Raw genomic sequence first — 20,941 nt, 5'->3', positions numbered from 1 at the left:
TTACTTGTTTATTAGAACAAGACGCGGCCACAGCTGATCCTGGAGACTCAATTGAATTACAAGTAAGATTTTCGGAAATAAAGGACCCGTTTCATTTGGATACGACAGAAAAGTACGTAAGTCATACATGAATGGGATTCCATGTGATCGCGTGAGATCCGCCCCAGTTATATGACGTCAAATGGATTTGCGTTTTAGGGCCTGTGGACGTGACAATGGGGAGGAACTATGTATGTCCTCCAATGAACAGAAACTATTTAGAAATTGGGTGCGGCTTCCAAAAATTCTCTCCAATCGCAAAAAAGGTGGTCTCACAAATGAACAAGGGAAACATTTGCAAGTACCCTCTCAGTTTGACTGCCACGTAGCTATCAATTGATCTAGACTCCATGCAGGTTTGTTGCACACTTGTTAGTCAGGCGTAGTCCTACTTGTGTTTACTCTGGTGTGATTAATCTATCCAACCAGAAAGCACTGAAATGTTACTCCTATATTTTGGTCCATTTTTGTGGCTTTTTATATATGAATGCGCTAAACTACCCGAACCAGAGGTGAAAATTGAGGTTTTGAATAAACCATTTGCCTGCTTTCAGGAAGTCGAAATATGGAGACATACTTCTTGTGCACTTCGAGGATTTCTGGAGAGCAATGGCCATGTTTCAGATTATTTTACATCTGGGTTACAGAGATTAGTGTTTGTTAATGTGAGGGTTTTATGTTCTCTCTGTGAAGCCTGAAGGAAGAGTTTGAAAGACATCTTCAGGGCGGTTGGGGCGGCAGGTAGCCTAGTGGTTAGAGCGTTGGGCCAGTAACCGAAAGGCAGAACAACAGAACAACAAATCCAGCATGGGATTTGATCCAACAACCTTTCGGTTACTGGCCCAACGCTCTAACCACTAGAAGACGTATCATAGAGAACACTAAATCTATCCACTGCATTTCTACCCAATGTACAGTTATTCACATTAATTTCAATGATTTTCTGTATAGATACATATTTTTTTTTGTGTTAGTCTTTAGTCAAGTCTTTAGTTCAGTACAAGTATTTAGTTCAAGTACAAGGCTGATGGTGAATGATGGGGTCACCAGTTTGTTAAGTATCATACAGTATTCCTAAGAATATCTGTATTTGTCAGCCACTGAAATAAAATCACTTTTCATAAATCTCTCAGAGGAGTCATGTACTCTTTTTATTTTTATTTATTTATTATTTTCCCCCCAACGCAAACATGGCCAAGTTGCAATTGTGCCAACAATGCCTTAATAAGGGAGGCACTGATAGAGTACAGGATGAACAGTAGAGGGCGCTCTTCTTTCTGTTTTCATACTAATACCCAAAGTGTAGAACAACTCCCTTGCTTACTTGGAGAGAACATTAAGTGAAAAGCTCACAGAAGCCATTCCATCACAAATATTTGTCCCCCTATTTCACACCATCTGTAACACGGGTGAATAAGCAGATTACACAGAGCAACGGGAATACAGTATGTACTTTCTGTGAATCTGAGTTGAAAAAGGATGAACCAGATCATTCCTTTATACTGTACATTTCACTTAACTAAGGTCGTCAGTCAGCCATTATCAAGTCTGGCACTGTCATTAGCAACCATTATCATGTCCTGGCACTGTCATTAGCAACCATTATCATGTCCTGGCACTGTCATTAGCAACCATTATCTGTCCTGCACTGCATTAGCAACCATTATCATGTCCTGGCACTGTCATTAGCAACCATTATCATGTCCTGGCACTGTCATTAGCAACCATTATCATGTCCTGGCACTGACATTAGCAACCATGCCGTTCACATGAACCATAATGAGTTACAGTAGCTACCTCGAATCCAGTAAGGAGGAACTGGTCATGGATCTATCAATAATTTATTGTAATAAGCCTAGGTAATTATGTTTATAATAATGGTGCTCTAAGAGGCAAGAATGTATGATTTAAAAATAACCCCAACAGCCCCAGGGAAGCTGCTGTCTAAACATTTCACCACACCCAGAGGCCTAGCAACAGAACAATGACAATGGCTACATCTATTGTGTGGTTCGAGGTCATGCATCCATTGATCTTCTAGAAACCAGAATAAACCAGAATCTTGAAAATTCTAAATGTATTTAGACTAGGTGTATTTAGACTTTTAGGTGTATTTAGACTTCAAGATGTATTTAGACTTTTAGGTAGGTGTATTTAGACTTTTAGGTAGGTGTATTTAGACTTTTAGGTAGGTGTATTTAGACTTTTAGACTTCTAGACTTCCATCCTAACATGTATATATTTCTTAATTCCATTATTTTACTTTTTAGATTTGTGTGTTTTGTATTGTTAGATATTACTGCGCTGTTGGAGTTAGGAACATAAGCATTACGTTATACCCGCAATAACATTTGCTAAATATGTATATGCGACCAATAACATTTTTTTTAATTTAAGATGTATTTAGACTTTTAGATGTATTTAGCTTTCTTCACCATATCTGTTATTGTTAAGTRAAAATAAAACACAAAGTAAACCAAATGACATATTTACACATTTATTTACAATATTGTAAATGTTTTTTCTTCATATACATCTCTGAAGTAAACTTTTAGCAGACTGTAAACAATGATGCCAGTAGGCATAAGTCCATTCAAAACAGAGATTTTGAGATCGTGACTAAATAGTAAATATATTATCCACAATAAATATGTAACAAAGGTGTATTAACGTCACATGTAATTCCTGAGTGAGTGTGCGTGTGTGTGTACGTACATTGCTGTACTAAATGCAGATGTTTTGTTCTTTTTACATTTCAAATATGATGTGATGTAAACAACTAAATTTCATCTTAAAATCTCCTCAACACTAGCTAATGTACATGCTGGCATATCCTTCCTTCACATCCACTGTAAGAGTTCATTACTGCAGTGGTTCCCAACCAGTGGTATTAGGACCCCTGGGGGTACCTGGTCTATCCACAGGGGTACTTGAGAAGACTCATGAGACCATAGGTCTACTGGTAAAATACACATGTCTACTTCAGGGGTACTCCAGGCAGAGCWAAATTCAGTTGGTGGTACAGTAACCAAAAAATGGTTGGGAACCACTGCGTTAGTGCATACTAGAACTTAGGTAGCCTAGGACAGTATGAACAGAATCAGATTAATCCAGCATGATCTAAATAAAGTTAGGTTGTATGTGAGTCCTTCATATCAAACCACCTCATGTCCTTCATATCAAACACCTCTTGTCCTTCATATAAACCACCTCTTGTCCTTCATATCAAACCACCTCTTGTCCTTCATATCAAACCACCTCTTGTCCTTCATATCAACACCCTCATTCCTTCATATCAAACTACCTCTTGTCCTTCATATCAAACCACCTCTTGCCTTCATATCAAACCACCTCTTGTCCTTCATATCAAACACTCTGTCCTTCATATCAAACCATCTCTTGTCCTTCATATCAAACTACCTCTTGTCCTTCATATCAAACACCTCTTGTCCTTCATATCAAACCACCTCTTGTCCTTCATATCAAACCACCTCTTGTCCTTCATATCAACCACCTATTGTCCTTCATATCAAACCACCTCTTGTCCTTCATATAAAACATCTCTTGTCCTTCATATCAACACCTCTTGTCCTTCATATCAACCATCTCTTGTCCTTCATATCAACCCCTCTTGTCCTTCATATCAAACCACCTCTTGTCTTCATATCAAACTACCTCTTGTCCTTCATATCAAACCATCTCTTGTCCTTCATATCAAACCACCTCTTGTCCTTCATATCAAACCACCCTTGTCCTTCATATCAAACACACCTCTTGTCTTCATATCAAACCACCTCTTGTCCTTCATATCAAACCACCTCTTGTCCTTCATATCAAACCACCTCTTGTCCTTCATGTCCTCATATAAAGAAAACAAACACACAAAAAGCAATTCAAACAAATGACAAAATAAGTAATTGACCCTGGTTGGATATATTTGTAACATTAGATACCATGTGCTTTAGGCTGTGTGTGTATGAAATATGAAAACATACTTGAAAATCGATATTGTAGGAGACCTTAACCCACACCTAGTGAAGTGGGATGGTACCCATGAGGCCATCGGAGAGGCGTGTACACATGAGAGAGACTTGGTATAGAGAAGTGTGGGGACACTCTCCTGAAGGAAGGTGGTAATATAGTAACCTTAACCCAGAACTCTTGGCATTATGGTCTTGGCTTGACAGTTACCAGACCCTGGTTTGTGTCCCGGACGGAGCTACTTCCCGATTTCACTATAAAATGATTATGAAATCATTCTTTACAATTAACTTCATAACTATTCCGTATCCATCCTTCATTGGCCTAAACATATTATGAATTAGGTGTATACCTGGTGATAGGCGCAATTGATGAACATTTATGAAAGTTATATCTTWAAAAAATRCCTCAAAATGTATTCAAATTTCATCATCAATGCTCCATAACAGGTTGCAGTCTGGCAGGTAGAATGATCATGGTATAGCCTGGACTACTTAGCAAYAGCAGTCGCAGCAACACTTCCACTSAAGTTGTTATTGTCAGGTATGGTCCCCCGTACTCTTCTGTTCTCCTTAAAACGTCCAGAACGTGACACTTTGAGATTCCGTCTACAAGTTTTCTCATTGAACATTGGCTCAAACTCTGCATCGTCGAAGGTTTCTGCATCTGGAAATGTTTCGTTTCCCTTTGAGTCCGGTGTAGATTTGGAGGAGATAGGAGACATCTTCTCCCCAGAAGGTTGGGTCTCACCAGATTCTTGGGTTGTTGGAATACTCTTCCTTGTCACAAATGCTCTCCACCAAGGGAATYTCACAGGCGCTGCCATATCTGGRGGATCACGTTTCACCTGCAAGATACAKTTCTGTATGTCAATATGGCCAAACTGGTTTKGAGAAAAAAKAATCAATCATGCCATAAAAATTCTGTCAATAATAGAAAATATAGGAAATCATGTTCATATAGCTGTCATGTAAACATGCTATACGTTTGTGATCAGCTATGATGGATAATATGTCATACACCTGYCATCAACTCACCTGTATGTTTTCAGCCCTCTGGTGTCTCTTCTAGTATCTCCAACGGGGTTCAACGTGAGGTCAGTCCTCGGCTGAGAACAACATGACCCGCACACAGACCTTCTAAGACAGTGTAGATTCCAAGTTTTTCCAGCTGCATCCACTTGGAAGACTCAATTTACAACATCCAATCAAGGCTTGAATTTACCCGACTGTAAATAACCGACTTCTGATGTATTCCCTGTCACTGAGAGGCAACAAATGTTACAGGTATCGGAATACAGCTGTCTATATCGCCTACAAACAAAACCACACCCATGCACACCTGATTGGTGCACGTAAAAYTGGGAGAGAAGTTACCTCCCTGCAAGCCTGCAGGAAGAACACCTGACCTGACAGCCAGTAACACATTATCTGAGAACTAGACACACAGAAGAAACAATACATGCAAAGTCCTCCACACCCTTACATTTAGAAACAGGGTGACTAATCATGTCTGAGTCCCAAATTGGCACCCTATTCCCTACATAGTGCACTACTGTTGACCACAGTCCTATGGAACCTGTTCAAAAGTAGTGCACTATATAGGGAATAGGGTGCCATTTGAGACACATTCCATGTGTGTACCCTCAGGTACAGGGCGTCCACCATTGTTGCTCTCTTCAGCACCAGCGCTATTGCGCCATCATTGTCCTATTGAAGGTGTGGTAGAGTACGTGTGTGTTGTGATTGCATTGCACCATGACGCAGACATTDCTTTGAGCAATTGAATTGTAGCCTATCCTAAACGTACACATAAAAGATTGAGCMAAATGTCATTTTACATCCTTTTAATAAATCAGCATTTGATAAATTACAATCTTAATTGCACCCATCACAAAAATACTTTTAATAAAATGGATTCGTAGAAAGGATTTCAATTATTATCAATAATGGAAGGCGAAAAACAGAGAATGTGTAAACTCTGTCGCCATGACGTTGTTTGGAGTGGGTGAGCACCTATAGCTGCTCCAGGCAGTTTTATAGGCTGAACATTTAGACTTCATGTTTCCTGACTTTAGTATGTGTCAAACAGTGGTAGAACACTACGAGGTCTAGTCCTTACCCAGACTAGATGTTTGGCAGTCTACGAGTAGCTATTACTGAACAAAAATATAAACGCAACATGTAAAGTGTTGGTCCCATGTTTTATGAGTTGAAATAAAAAATCCCAGAAATGTCCATATGCACAAAAAGCTAATTTCTCTCAAATGTTGTGCACAAATGTATTTACATCCCTGTGAATATTTTTCCTTTGCCAGGATAATCCATCACCAGACAGTTGTGGCATATCAAGAAGCTGGTTAAACAGCATGATCATTACACAGGTGCACCTTGTGCTGGGGACAATAAAAGTTCACTCTAAAATGTGCAGTTTGTCACAAACAAATGCCACAGATGTCTCAAGTTTGAGGGAGCGTGCAATTGCAAGCTGACTGCAGGAATGTCCACCAGAGAATTGAATGTACCATAAGTCGGCATAATTTTAGAGAATTTGGCAGATGTCCAACGGCCTCACAACCACGTTGTAACCCTGCCAGCCCAGGACCTCCACATCCGGCGTCTTTACCTGCGGGATCGTCTGAGACCAGCCACCTGGACAGCTGATGGAACTGAGGAGTCTTTCTGTCTGTAATAAAGCCCTTTTGTGGGGAAAAAACTAATTCTGATTGGCTGGCCTGGCTCCCAAGTGTGTGGCCTATGTCCTCCCAGGCATACCCATGGGGGCACCCCTGCCCAGTCATATGAAATCCATAGATAAGGGCCTAATTTATTTATTTCCTTATTGCACTGTAACTCAGTAATTCTGTTGAAATTGTTGTATGCTGCGTTTATATTTTTGTTCAGTGTGTGTGTATATGTATATATATTACCCCATGTTATTCCACTAAAGTATGAATATTAATATATATATATTAATTAATTTACCCATTCCATGTGTCAATTTAAAAGAATGGGAAGTTTGATTCAAAAGTTTTCTGTAAACATTTAGGCTCAGACACATTCACCCAAACCATATCTATAACTCAGCCTTTTTCTAGTACCAGCAAACAGTTGCAGATGGAAATTCACAGTGCCACTCAAAAATATGTTTCTAAGCATTTCCCTACAAGTTTAACCTGCCCTGTTTACCAATTCCTTTAGGGTTTTGTTATATTTTGACAATGGAACACATCGCAGATCCTTGACAACCTATCAGCTTCAGGGATAAAAAGCACATGATGCTGAAAACTTTTGCAAAAAGAAATCTTCACAAAATAAATTGATCTGCACAGTGCTTCATACATAGACCATCCATCCATATCTCACCCTACAGGATCACACAGTTACTGAGTCAATAGAGTCTCTGAGTCATGAGACTCATAACCAATAAGCACACAACGAACACACTGAGCAGACAATCACATACAGACAGACATCAACCAGGAAGAATGTGTTAGTGTGATGATGCTAGATTTATGAAAACATGTTTTTATTGTCACAGACACCGGAAAGGGCAGTGAAATGTGTTGTTTTACAGGGTCAGCCATGGTAGTACAGCGACCCTGAGCAAATTAGGGTTAATGCCTTGCTCAAAGGCACATTGACTTATTTTTAACCTGTCGCTCGGGTATTCAAACCAGCGACCTTCGTTTACTGGCCCAACACTAACCGCTAGGCTACTTGACGCCATGAAAGGTGTGTGGAAATGCTGGAATCAATGGCTTTTTCTAAAATGGCACCCTACTCACTATATAGTGCACACTACTGTGAACCAGAGCCCTATGGGCCGGTTCAGAAGTAATGAAAATAGGGTGCATTTGGGACGTATCCAATACCTTGTCCTCTTAAGGAGTATATGCAGAATGTGTACAACCTTTGACCTTACTGTAACAAGACATGATGTCTGACTGACGTACCACAGACTCAACTTCAACTGATACAGTCATGCTTATGGAGAGAAGCAATGGAAGCTCAAATCTGACCACAAATAGAAACATTTGGGAATTTGACACTTCATATGATGACAGACATGATGGCTTGAGATTCCTCTGGTATGGATAAATCAAACATCCTATTCCTGCCCAGCAACAGACAGGGCTCCAGCCCTTCCTGCCCAGCAAACGACAGGGCTCCAGCCCTTCCTGCCCAGCAACAGACAGGCCTCAGCCCTTCCGCCCAGCAACAGACAGGGCTCCAGCCCTTCCTGCCCAGCAACAGACAGGCTCCAGCCCTTCCTGCCAGCAACAGACAGGCTCCAGCTTCAAAACAAGACGTCTTCATGCTCTATCAGGAGCTGTTGATGAGTTTCTGATGCCTCATGTCGTTCAGAGTGGCCAGGGCGTTCTGTTCAGGCGCTGCATTAACGTCGGACCAAACACAATCCCCAGGTTCTCAGAATTCATGAAATTGTCCTTTTCAAACATGGTGACCCTGTGAGAAAGATGATTATTATATCAGTCAGAAAAGGTGAGAAACAACATATGTATATTTGTAAAACTACATCACTGAATCAACCCCATGAAGATCAGATGCAGTGTGTGTGTTCATCACTTCTTGAATGCTCATCAGGTAGCGTAGGGTCTCGTAGTGGGCTGGCGGGAGCTGCAGCAGCCCCTCGTGGATGGCCTCCAGTCTGGTGTCTGGGTTGGGAATTTCTACCAGGAGAAAGTACTAAATGTTAGTTACATTCACCTATAAATAACCGTGCCTAAGACGTGAAGATTTTCCTTAGCTCCCCAAGCTAGTGCCTAGCCTTTAGCTCAGTACGCCATCAGTCATTGCGCTGGAGACCCAAGGTGCATTGAGCTAATTGTGGGAATAAGTATGGGAGTACGTACTTGCAGCTTGTATGAATCTGGAGTACACGTGGAATGTGATGACTGGAATGGGCAGGTCTCTCAGATAGAGRTTCAGAGCTCCAGCGATGATGTTGATGTCGTTGTACACATTGGCACTGATGTCTGCCTTCTCGCCATCTGCAGAGATGACACACCAGACACATTACGTACCGACCAGACTGCAGTATATTCACTACAATTACCACAATGCAACATATATGCCCTTTACACCTCACATAACGACATCCGGCAGTCTGATATGGCTCTCCTGTGCTCATGTGCTTTTCATTTGAACCTATGGACTTTCATGTCTCATAACCTTAAACCAGACCTAAGCACTGAGGCAAAGGAAATTAAGTTAACACAAACCTCGGTCAAAGGCGAGCCTCACGTCCTCAATGTGTTCTGAGAAGCCAGACACTCTGTAGAGGCCCTCAGACTGCAGACCTGCAAGCAGCAACACAGAGAGTCGGTTATCTCTACTCCCTGTACCCTCTTTCACCCCCATGCAGTCTCTACTAAATAAACTCAACAAGCTCTTTGGATCAACAAAATTATTCAACAAGGGTGGCCTMTATTTCAACCAATGGAGCCTTGAGGCAGATTACAGTACTTTGGGGAAATTACATATTTTGATTAAGTGTATTACATATATTTTAGAAATAACACATCCAGTTGAAATAACCCTTTTGAGAGTAGTTCAACACAGTTCAAATGGACAATTTTCTTTCACTAAATGTYGRAATGTCCACCTGGAACAGCCTAAAGAGGACTGGCCACCTCTCAGAGCCTGGTTCCTCTCTAGGTTTCTTCCTAGGTTCCTGCCTTTTTAGGGACTATTTCCWAGCCACTGTGCTTCTACATCTGCATTGCTGTTTGGGGTTTTAGGCTGYGTTTCTGTCTAATGTCTTTGTGACATCTGCTGATGTAAAAATTGATTTATAAATACATTTGATTGATTGAATTTGATGCTAATTTAAAAGATTGGTTTACACAGCGCTTACTTTAGGAGCCTCCTTAGCCCTGGTACAAGAGAGCCAATACATTTTAGTCATTTAGCAGACGCTTTTATCCAGAGCAATTTACAGTTGTGAGTGCATACATTAAAGTACTGGTCCCCATGGGAATCGAACCCACAACCCTGGCGTTGCTAGCGCCATTCTCTACCAACTGAGCCACACGAGACCAAATCACAGACATCCATTTTCACCTTGAAATTTGAATATTCTTTCAGTTTAGCTAACAACATGCAGGGTGCACCTGGCTTAAATGTCACAGAAACATTCTAAACTGAATGGCTGCTAAACMGAACGGTACCTCGTAGTTCTATCTCCTTGATACACATGTCCACCACCATGGGCCGTGTGGTGTTGTGGGCCTTGACCAGGGTAGTGAGGTCACAGCTGAACACCTTCTTAATCCTGCGCAGGTCTGGCTGACAGTCGCTGGGCACCAGCTTGGAACACTGCTTGTGTACGTTCAGCCCACAGTCTGGAAACCACAGGTCAGAGAGGTAGTCAGTGTTAAATACACCCATACAGAAAGGATATATTCAAATCTTATAATCTGACATGATTATGGTCGACTTCTTCTAAAACAACATGTAACACTGTAACACATTACAGAAGGGTTAGAGATAACAAGTAGTACATTGATTAACCCCAATCTCAGAGAGAAAGCCCAGCCAGCTACGGTAAGACCAGGCTGCTTCAATATGCCATGGTGGGCCACGTCACAGCATATCTGTCCCCAGGGGCGTGTCTTGTCTTGGCTGTTTGGCAGTGTTGTGGTTTTAGTCACGCAGAGGGTCTTGGACAGATGGGGGTGAGAGAGGAGCACCACCTCTCTGTGTGGCATCACTGTCCCGGTCTGGCCTGCACACACACCGTGACGAAGAGAACAAGCTGCCTCTCTGGGAGATGCCACAGGAATGTAACCTAGGTTGAGGTTTCTCTGCCTGTAAACATACTGTACTTGGGAGTCTCCCTGACTCAATAAGAACATCCAGCTAAATCATTCACCACTGATCGTGGCGTTTTTACTACCAAGAAATACCCAGCATTATTGCTGGTCCGCTGACTGGGGTTCCTTATTCTCAGACACAGACAGATTAAAAACAGAGAAAAACAGAGGACCTGTCACACAGAAACAGATAAAGTGGATAAAGAGAGATAGACAGACAAGGAGATGGATAGGAGGAAGAGGACAGGCTAAGCATGCCAGATAAGAAGGAAGAGAGAGAACAGAGAGAGTGGGACAGGGAGGAAGAGAGAGAGAAACGAGAGAGAGGGGATAGGAGGAAGAAGAGAGATGGGACAGGGAGGAAGAGAAACAATGAGGATGAAAGCCAGTCATCAGTTGTGTATCTCTGTGTGTTAGAGAAGGACTGCTTCAGATACAACTGGAAGTACTAAGAAGTCTTCTGATTGCCATAGGGCACAGGGCTGTCTGGTGACACCAGTGTTTGCCTGGGCTTATAAGCATGGCTAATAACTGACAACAAACCATCTGTCTACAGAGGAAAACAGCCACGTTAGTCTCCTCTAAAACACATCCATGTCAGGATTGTGTCCAGGCCACATAGAACCCTTGGTCTATCGCAGAGAGTTCAGGGACTTTCCAAACCTACTTGTCAACTAGCCTCAATTGTGCTACAGTCTTGCTAAGTTGTAAATGTCTGTAATGTATTTCTAGGTGGTGTATGAACCCTATACTTCACTGCACCAGTGAAGTATAGGGCGGCAGGTAGCCTAGTGGTTAGGCGTTGGGCCAGTAACCGATAGTTGCTGGAACGAATCCTGAGCCGACAAGGTAAAAATGTGTCGTTCTGCCCCTGAACAAGGCAGTTAATCCACTGTTCCCCAATAGGCAGTCATTGTATAATAAGAATTTGTTCTAAACTGGCTTGCTCATCAATAAAATACAGTCTGATCTGTTATTCAGCCAACAAACATTTCAACAAGTTCACTAGGATACAACATTATTGATCAGTGGATCATTAGGTGGAGTGTTCATAAATATAGGGTTGCAAAGGTGGTTCATTTACTGGAAACTGGAAAGTTATCACAAGACATCTAGTGGCGCTTTGGGTATTTCAGATTATCACAGGTATCTGTAATTATCTCTGGCCCTCTGTGTGGCCTTACCTGTAAAATATATAAAATAAGCAAACAATGACAACACTGTTACATGATCCTATATATAAACCAGCAACTTAGTAAATACCATTGGTACAATATTAGTGTCAGTGTGACATACTACCAGTCAAAAGTTGGACACACCTACTGTACTCATTACAGGGTTTTATTACTATTTTCTACATTTGTAGATAATAGTGGAGACATCAAACTATGAATAATACATATGGAATCATGAGTAACAAAAAAGTGTTAAATAAATCAATATATTTTGTATTTTTATTTGAGATTCTTCAAAGTTGCCACCCTTTGCCTTGATGACAGCTTTGACACTCTTGGCATTCTCTCAACCAGCTTCATGAGGTAGCTTTTCCACAGTCTTAAAGGGTTTCCACATGTGCTGAGCACTTGTTTCCTTCACTCTCGCGGTCCAACTCATTCCAAACCATTTCAATTGGGTGAGGTCGGGTGATTGTGGAGGCCAGGTCATCTGATGCACCACTCCATCACCTCCTTCTTGGTCAAATGCCCTTACACAGCCTGGAGGTGTGTTTTGGGTCATTGTCCTGTATGAAAAACAAATGATAGTTCCACTAAGCGCAAACCAGATGAGATGGAGTATCGCTGCAGATGCTGTGGTAGCCATGCTAGTTAAGTGTGTTGAATTCTAATAAATCCAGTGTCACAAGCAAAACACCCCACACCATCACACCTCCTCCTCCATGCTTCACTGTGGGACCACACATGCGGAGATCATCCGTTCACCCTCTGCATCTCACAAAGACAAAATCTCAATTTGACACGTCAGACCAAAGGACAGATTTCCACCGGTTAATGTCCATTGCTTGTGTTTCTTGGCCCCAACAAGTCTCTTCTTCTTATTGGTGTCTTAGTAGTGGATTATTTGTAGCATTCAGCCTGATTCACACAGTCTCTTCTGAACAGTTGATGTTGAGATGTTTCTGACTTTAACTCTGTGAAACATTTATTGGGCTGCAATCTGAGGTGCAGTTAACTCTAATGAACGTATCCTCTGCAGCAGAGGTAACTCTGGTCTTCCTTTCCTGTGGCGGTCCTCATGAGAGCCAGTTTCATCATAGTGCTTGATGGTTTGTTGACTGCACTTGAAGAAACTTTCAAAGTTCTTAAAATGTGTTCCTGATTGACTGACCTTCATGTCTTAAATGAATGATGGACTGTCTTTCTCTGCTTATTTGAGCTGTTCTTCCCATAATATGGACTTGGTCTTTTACCAAATGGGATATCTTCTTGTATACCACCCCTAACTTGTCACAACACAGCAGCAGATTGGTCAAATGCATTCAGAATGAAAGAAATTCACACCTGATTATTGAAATGCATTCCAGGTGACTACCTCATGAAGCTGGTTGAAAGAATGCCAAGTGTGTGCAAAGCTGTCATTAAGGCAAAGGGTTGCTACTTTGAAGAACCTCAAATACCTTCTGATTTGTTTAGCACTTTTTGGTTACTACATGATTTCCATATGTGTCATTTCATCGTTTTGATGTCTTCACTATTTATCTACAGTATAGAAAATAGTAAAGAAAGAAAATTGGTGCCAAACTGGTGGCAGTTGACAAAAGTTAGTTGTGTCACGGTTCATTAAAAATAATTGTCATTGTTGTTAGATGCTTTTTGCATTATTATGCTGTTTTCTCTTCAACCATATGGTCTATCTACTAGAAGCTCATGGACATATGGTAACTTACCGGTAGCTTTGCAACCCTAATAATTACATCGTTTATCTGGCAGGAGCTCCAAGGACAGCTACCAGTACATGTGTCCCTTTTCACTCGATTTACTTCAGGATGGAATGATATGACAGTATTGTCATATTTTCCCCATGTACTGAAGCACTGAAACGGGTTAAAACCACTCCTTAAAAGCATCTCCATTACAAAGCATGACGGGACGGCCAGACGGCACGTCCAGACCAGACGGCACGGCCAGACCAGACGGCACGATCAGACGGCCAGCGATCAGACGGCACGGCCGACCAGACGGCACGGCTCAGACCAGACGGACGGCCAGACCAGACGGCACGGCCAGACGGCCGGCCAGACGGGATTGTTTTGATCTCGCAGACTGGGACATGTTCCGGGTAGCCTCAGAGAGTAATATCGACGTATACGCTGATTCGGTGAGTGAGTTTTTTAGAAAAGTGTATTAGAGATGTTGTACCTACTGTGACTATTAAAACCTACCCTACCAGAAACTGTGGATAGATGGTGGCGATTCGCGCCAAACTGAAAGTGCAAATCACACATTTAACCATGGAAAAGTGACTGGAATAGTGCCAATACAACAGTGTAGTTATTCCCTCCGCAAGGTAATCAAACGAGCAAAATGGCAGTATTAGAGACAAAGTGGAGTCACAATCAACGGCTCAGCACGACATATATGTGGTAGGGTCTACAAACACCACGGACTACAAAAGGAAAACCACAGCCACTCACGGACCAACTAAACACCTTCTTTGCCCGCTTGAGGATAAACAGTGCCACAGACCGCCTGCTACCAAGGACTGTGGGATCTCTTCTCCTGGCCGATGGGGGTAAGGCATTTTACGTGTGTGAACCCTCGCAAGTTCTGCCGGCCCGACAGCATCCCGCCGCGTCCTCAGAGCATGCGCAGACCAGCTGGCATGTTACGGATATTCCTCTCTCCCTATCCCAGTCTCCTGTCCCCACATGTTTCATGATGGCCACCATTGTTCAGTACTCAAGAAGACAAAGGTAACTGAACTAAATGCTATCCGCCCGTAGCACTCACTTCTGTCATCATGAAGTGCTTTGAGAGACTAGTCAAGGATCAATAACCTCCACCTTAGCCATCACCCTAGATCCACTTCAATATTGCTTACCATTCCCAATAGGTCCACAGACGAGCAATCGCCATCACACTGCCCTATCCCATCTGACAAGAGGATTACCCATGTAAGAATGCTGTTCATTGACTATTGCTCAGCATTCAACACCATAGTACCTCCACTCATCTCATAAGCATGAGGCCCTGGGTCTCAACCCCGCCCTGTGCAATTGGTCCTGGACTTCCTGATGGGCCGCCCCAGGTGGTGAAGGTAGGAAATACACCTTCCACTTCGCTGATCCTCAAACAATGGGCACCAAGGTGCGTGCTCAGCCCCCTCCTGTACTCCTGTTCACCCGATGACGCATGGCCATGCACACCTCCAACTCAATCATCAAGTTTGCAGACCACACAACAGTAGTAGGCTTGATCACCACGACGACGAGACACCTATAGGAGGAAGTGAGGGCACTCATAGTGTGGTGTCAGTAAAACAACCTCTCACTCAACGTCAACAAAACAAAGGAATGATCGTGAACTTCAGGAAACAGCAGAGGGAGCACCCCCCTATCCACATCAATGGGACAGCAGTGGAGAAGGTGGAACGTTACGTTGCTCGTGTACCAATCACGGACAAACTGAAATGGTCCATCCACACAGACAGTGTGGTGAAGAACCTTAACCTCAAGGGCTGAAGAATGGGCTTGTCACCTTAAACCCTCACAAACTTTTACAGATGCACAATTGAGCATCCTGTCGGGCTGATCCCCGCCTGGTACAGCAACTGCACCGCCCTCAACGCAAGGCTCTCAGAGGGTGATGCGGTCTGCACAACGCATCACCGGGGGCAAACTACCTGCCTCCAGGACACCTACGCACCTAGTCACAGAGACCAAAAAGAATCAAGGACAACAACCACCCGAGCCGCTGCCTGTTCACCCCGCTACATCCAGAAGGCAGAGTGTCAGTACAGGTGCATTTAGCTGGACGGAGAGGACTGGAACATAAACTATCTCAAGGCCATCAGACTTAAAACAGCCACTAATCACAGATGCTGCTGCCTCATACAGACTCAATCATTGGCCTTTAATAATGGATCACTTAGTCCTTTAAGATGCCACTTTAATAATGTTTTACATATCTTGCATTACTCATCTCATATGTATATACTGATTTTATACATCTTTGCATCTGCCCATTGCCGCTCTGCATTGCTCATCCTATATTTATATGTATATATTCTTATTCCATTCTTTTACTTAGATTTGTGTGTATTAGGTAGTTGTTGTGGAATTGTTAGATTACTTGTTAGATATTATCAAAGCACAAAGCATTTCGCTACACTCGCAATAACACCACATGTGTATGTGACCAATAAAATTAGATTTGAGCACAGCCAGCCTTGTTGCAGTGTTTGTGGATACAGTATTTGGATGTCCTTGCTGACTGGGTGTGTCCCGTTGATGCACCTTCTAAGCTCTCTGTGAGCGTCTGTCTTGTTTTAAATAGTTGACAGCCATAGTCGCAGGGGGAACTGGTTTGTCCCAGGTGTCACTGAGGAATGCTAAATTACTACATTTCACAGCCTCATCCAACCATTGATTTACATGGAACAGACACATTTCTGACCACATTCCATGACATGATCCAGGCTTGAACATAATATTGTAATACCTTTTTTTGTCATAGTTTTAAATTACATTATTAGGCATTTCAAGTTTGATATCTCATGTTACAATTAGTCACTGACATTAGTCACATGTACATGAAACCAACGACAGAACGTCTCAGTGTCCATTTGATTTGATATTTGATCAAACGTGAATCTTGAAATAATTCAAGACTTGGAAGTCATATTGTTTATTTGTGTATACACGGGGGTAAAATGAGACAACACCTGGTTACATGGAGATTTATTGAAACATGTTGATTACCTTTTCTGCCAGAGGGATTTTAAGACCCCAAGGGCGATCAGGTATGTTAAGGACTAAGGTCTTGATCGAGGGATGTTAACAATCCAGTCTATCGGGCTGTTAACGATCAAGGTCTGATCGAGGGATGTTAACAGGACCCAGGGTTGATCAGGGGATGTAACAGGATCCAAGGGTTCTGATCATGGCATGTTTAACAGGACTCCAGGGTCTGACGGGATGTGAACGGATCCAGGTCTGATCAGGATTGTTACAGGCTCCAAGGTCTGATCAGGGATGTTAACAGGACTCCAAGGTCTGATCAGGGATGTTAACAGGACCGTCCAAGGGGTCTGATCAGGATGTTAACGGACTCCAAGGTCTTGATCAGGGATGTTAACAGGACTCCAAGGGTCTGATCAGATGGTTAACAGGACTCAGGGTCTGATCAGGATGTTAACAGGACTCCAAGGGTGCTGACAGGATAGTTACAGGACCAAGGGTTATCAGGGATGTTTAACAGGACTCCAAGGGGCTTGATCAGGGATGTTAACAGGAACTCCAGGGGTCTGATCAGGGATTTAACCAGGACTCCAAGGGTCTGATCAGTGGTATGTTTAACAGGACTCCAAGGTCTGATCAGGATGTTAACAGGACCAAGTGGTCTGATCAGGGATGTTAACAGGACCCAGGTCTGATCAGGATGTTAACAGGACTGGGGTCTGATCAGGGATTGGAGTTATTTCTTTTGTTTCATCCCAAATTGCATCCAATTCCCTGTAAAACTTTAGATCAGAACCCTATTGAGCCCTACACACGTGGACTACATAGGTAATAGGGTGATATTTGGGCGGTGCTCTAATGTGATGAAGTACCCATGGAAAGGTCAGTGATGGTAGCTAGGTCAGCAGTGCTAGGTTGGATGTCTGAATGGAAGAGGAGGTTACCTGAGCAGTGGACCCCTTGGGCTATATGAGGCCCACATGAAGTTGGCACATACTCGCACCAGTGAGGCCCTCGGAAAGATGTAACCTATGGAAGGGTGAGACAACACAGCAATAGATTTAGAGTCTGGAGGACACGCCACACCTTCTCGCTCTCACTGAACAAACATTATAACTCTAAATATCACCACACACCCCTAAACAACACTAACCTCTAAATCACACATACCTCACTGAACAAACATAACTCTAAATCACACACACATATACGCAAACAGACAAGATCTGTGAATTCTTTCATTTCATTGTCTATTTCTGGAAGGTGAGTAGGACCCAGAGGCATTGTCAGATGGTTCTGGTAGTGGTGAGTAGACCCGAGGTCATGGTTTCAGCGTTACTGTAGGTGAGTAGGACCCAGGGCAGGTCAGATGGTTACTGTAGGTGAGTAGGACCCAGGTCAGGTCAGACGTTTACTGTCGGTGAGTACTGTCCTATGGGCTGCTCTGGCTCGGACGTGGCCTACTGTCCTATGGGCTGCTCTGGCTCGGACGTGGCCTACCTAAAATATTACACTATGGCAAAATAGAGGGATACTTGTTTACCTGGATGTACCACAGCTCTTCACACTGTGCTTAGTAATGACAGAGGAATGTCTCTTCAGTAAGGCAGAGAATACTTGTCTGGGTCCCAAATGGCACCTTATATAGTTACCTACTTTGCCCTGGTGAAACTAGTCCTTTATCTAGGGAATAGGGTGCCATTTGGAACTCAGCCCTGGTCTCTGGTCCCAGTCTACAGTGGAAGGGATGGAGGGACCCCCAGCCCAGTCTACAGTGGAAGGGAGGGATGGACCCCAAGCCCAGTCTACAGTGGAAGGGATGGAGGGAGGGACCCCAAGCCCAGTCTACAGTGGAAGGGATGGAGGGAGGGACCCCAAGCCCAATGAGGGACTGTGTATACAAGTCAGATTAAAAGGATTTACAAAGTGTCTGGCATCTGTTCCTGCCCGGGCTGCTGGATACATGCAAACATGTTCACACACACGCAAGCCTGCACCGACCACTTCACTAAAGAGTTATTAGGTTACGTTAGATTGATAGAACAGTACAGATAAGGGCTCTTGACAGGTGCTGAGCAGCCGGGTGGATTGCTGTTCCATTCTCAAATGGGACCAGACACTAGGCTGGAGAGCTGGAGGCCATTCTACCCTGCAGGCTCACTGAAACCTGAGACACAATGGCAGGAATGTATTCAGGTGCCCATGAGGAGAGATCGCTTTCTCTCTCTCAATTCAATGTAAGGGRTTTATTGGCATGGGAAACATATGTTAACATTGTCAAAGCAAGAGAACCAAATAATAAACAAGTGAAATAAACAATACAAATTAACAGTAAACATTACACTCACAAAAAAGTACCAAAATAATAAAAGACATTACAAATGTCATATTATGTGCAAAAATGTCAAGTACAAAAGGAAAAATAAATTAACAGAAATATGGGTTGTATTTACAATGGTGTTTGTTCTTCACTGGTTGTCCTTTTCTTGTAGCAGCAGGTCACACATACTGCTGTTGTGATGGCACACTGTGTTATATCACCCAGTAGATATGGGAGTTTATCAAAATAGGATTTGTTTTCAAATTCTTTGTGGGTTTGTGTAATCTGAGGGAAATATGTCTCTCTAATATGGTCATACACTGGGCAGGAGGTTAGGAAGTGCAGCTCAGTTTCCACCTCATTTTGTAGCTAGTGTGCACATAGCCTGTCTTCTCTTGAGATCCAGGTCTGCCTACGGCGGCCTTTCTCAATAGCAAGGCTACATCCCCTCTGTACATAGTCAAAGATTGTCTACATTTTGGGTCAGTTACTGTGGTCAGGTATTCTGCCACTGTGTATTCTCTGTTTCGGGCCAAGTAGAATTCTAGTTTTCTCTGTTGTTTTTGTTAATTCTTTCCAATGTATCAAAAAAGTATATTTTTGTTTTCTTATGATTTGGTTGGGTCTAATTGTGTTGCTGTCCTGGGGCTCTGTGGGGTCTGCAAACAATTTAGTGGTATCCAATTGGTAGTAGTTACAGTCTTGTCTCGTCGCTGCAACTCCCGTACGAACTCGGCGAAGGTCGAGAGCCATGCGTCCCCCGAAACACAACTCAACCAAGCCGCACTGCTTCTTGACACAATGCACATCCAACCCGGAAGCCAGCCGCACCAATGTGTCGGAGGAAACACCGTACACCTGGCGACCTGGTCAGCCACAGGAGTCGCTAGTGCGCGATGAGACAAGGATATCCTTGCCGGCTAAACCCTCCCCTAACCCGGACGACGCTGGGCCAATTGTGCGCCGCCCCGTGGGCCTCCCGGTTGCGGCCGGCTGCGACAGAGCCTGGGCTCAAACCCAGAATCTCTGGTGGCACAGCTAGCACTGCGATGCAGTGCCTTAGACCACTGCGCCACCCGGGAGGCCATTATTTTAGTCTTACTGAGATTTACTGTCAGGGCCCAGGTCTGAAAGAATCTGTGCAGAAGATCTAGGTGCTGCTGTAGGCCCTCCTTGGTTGGTGACAGAAGCACCAGATCATCAGCAAACAGTAGACATTTGACTTCAGATTCTAGTAGGGTGAGGCCGGGTGCTGCAGACTGCTCTAGAGCCCTCGCCAATTCATTGATATATATGTTGAAGAGGGTGGGGCTTAAGATGCATCCCTGTCTCACCCCCAGCCCRGTGGAAAGAAGTGTGTGTGTTTTGCCAATTTTAACCGTGTACATGGATTTTATAATGTCATATGTTTTTCCCCCAACACCAATTTCCATCAATTTGTATAGCAGACCCTAATCCCAAACTGAGTCAAAAGCTTTTTTGAAATCAACAAAGCATGAGAAGACTTTGCCTGTTTTGTTTTGTTTTGTTTGTTTGTTTGTTTGTTAGGGTGTGCAGGGTGAATACATGGTCTGTTTTATGGTAATTTGGTAAAAAGCCAATTTGACATTTGCTCAGTACATTGTTTTCACGAGAAAATGTATGAGTCTGCTGTTAATGATAATGCAGAGGATTTTCCAAAAGGTTGCTGTTGACYCATATCCRACAGTAGTTATTATTTGTCTCCACTTCTGTGGATTGGGGTGATCAGTCCTTGATTCCAAATATTGGGGAAGATGCCAGAGCTAAGGATGATATTAAGGAGTTTAAGTATAACCAATTGGAATTTGTTGTCTGTATATTTTAT

General features: G+C 43.1%; 2 long non-coding RNA genes, 1 other non-coding gene and 1 pseudogene across 5 annotated transcripts; 1 reads left to right on the top strand and 3 right to left on the bottom strand.

The window, feature by feature from the left end:
• Positions 1-2,520: 2,520 nt before the first annotated feature.
• LOC112074443 (uncharacterized) lies at positions 2,521-4,511 on the bottom strand. Of its 3 annotated transcripts, none has more exons than XR_011476991.1 (4): positions 3,715-4,511; positions 3,414-3,577; positions 3,250-3,369; positions 2,521-3,203 (listed from the first exon to the last, which is right to left on the bottom strand). It is a non-coding gene; the product is annotated as an uncharacterized lncRNA (long non-coding RNA). The 3 variants fall into 3 exon arrangements; XR_011476992.1 differs by having other exon boundaries at positions 3,250-3,577; positions 3,715-3,762; positions 3,834-4,511; XR_011476990.1 differs by having other exon boundaries at positions 3,250-3,577.
• Positions 4,512-5,867: 1,356 nt separating this feature from the next.
• Positions 5,868-8,293, top strand: LOC139025413 (uncharacterized). Its single transcript, XR_011476989.1, has 2 exons — positions 5,868-8,218; positions 8,249-8,293. It is a non-coding gene; the product is annotated as an uncharacterized lncRNA (long non-coding RNA).
• A 26-nt stretch (positions 8,294-8,319) lies between these two features.
• The window catches only part of LOC112074444 (beta-chimaerin-like), a 24,718-nt pseudogene continuing 12,096 nt past the window's right edge, over positions 8,320-20,941 (bottom strand).
• trnaa-agc (transfer RNA alanine (anticodon AGC)) lies at positions 10,009-10,083 on the bottom strand. The gene has a single exon. It is a non-coding gene; the product is annotated as a tRNA-Ala (tRNA).

The sequence above is a fragment of the Salvelinus sp. IW2-2015 genome, unplaced genomic scaffold (genome assembly GCF_002910315.2).
Source record: "Salvelinus sp. IW2-2015 unplaced genomic scaffold, ASM291031v2 Un_scaffold2638, whole genome shotgun sequence".
Classification (NCBI taxonomy): domain Eukaryota; kingdom Metazoa; phylum Chordata; class Actinopteri; order Salmoniformes; family Salmonidae; genus Salvelinus; species Salvelinus sp. IW2-2015.
This window is presented reverse-complemented; position numbering and strand designations above follow the sequence as displayed.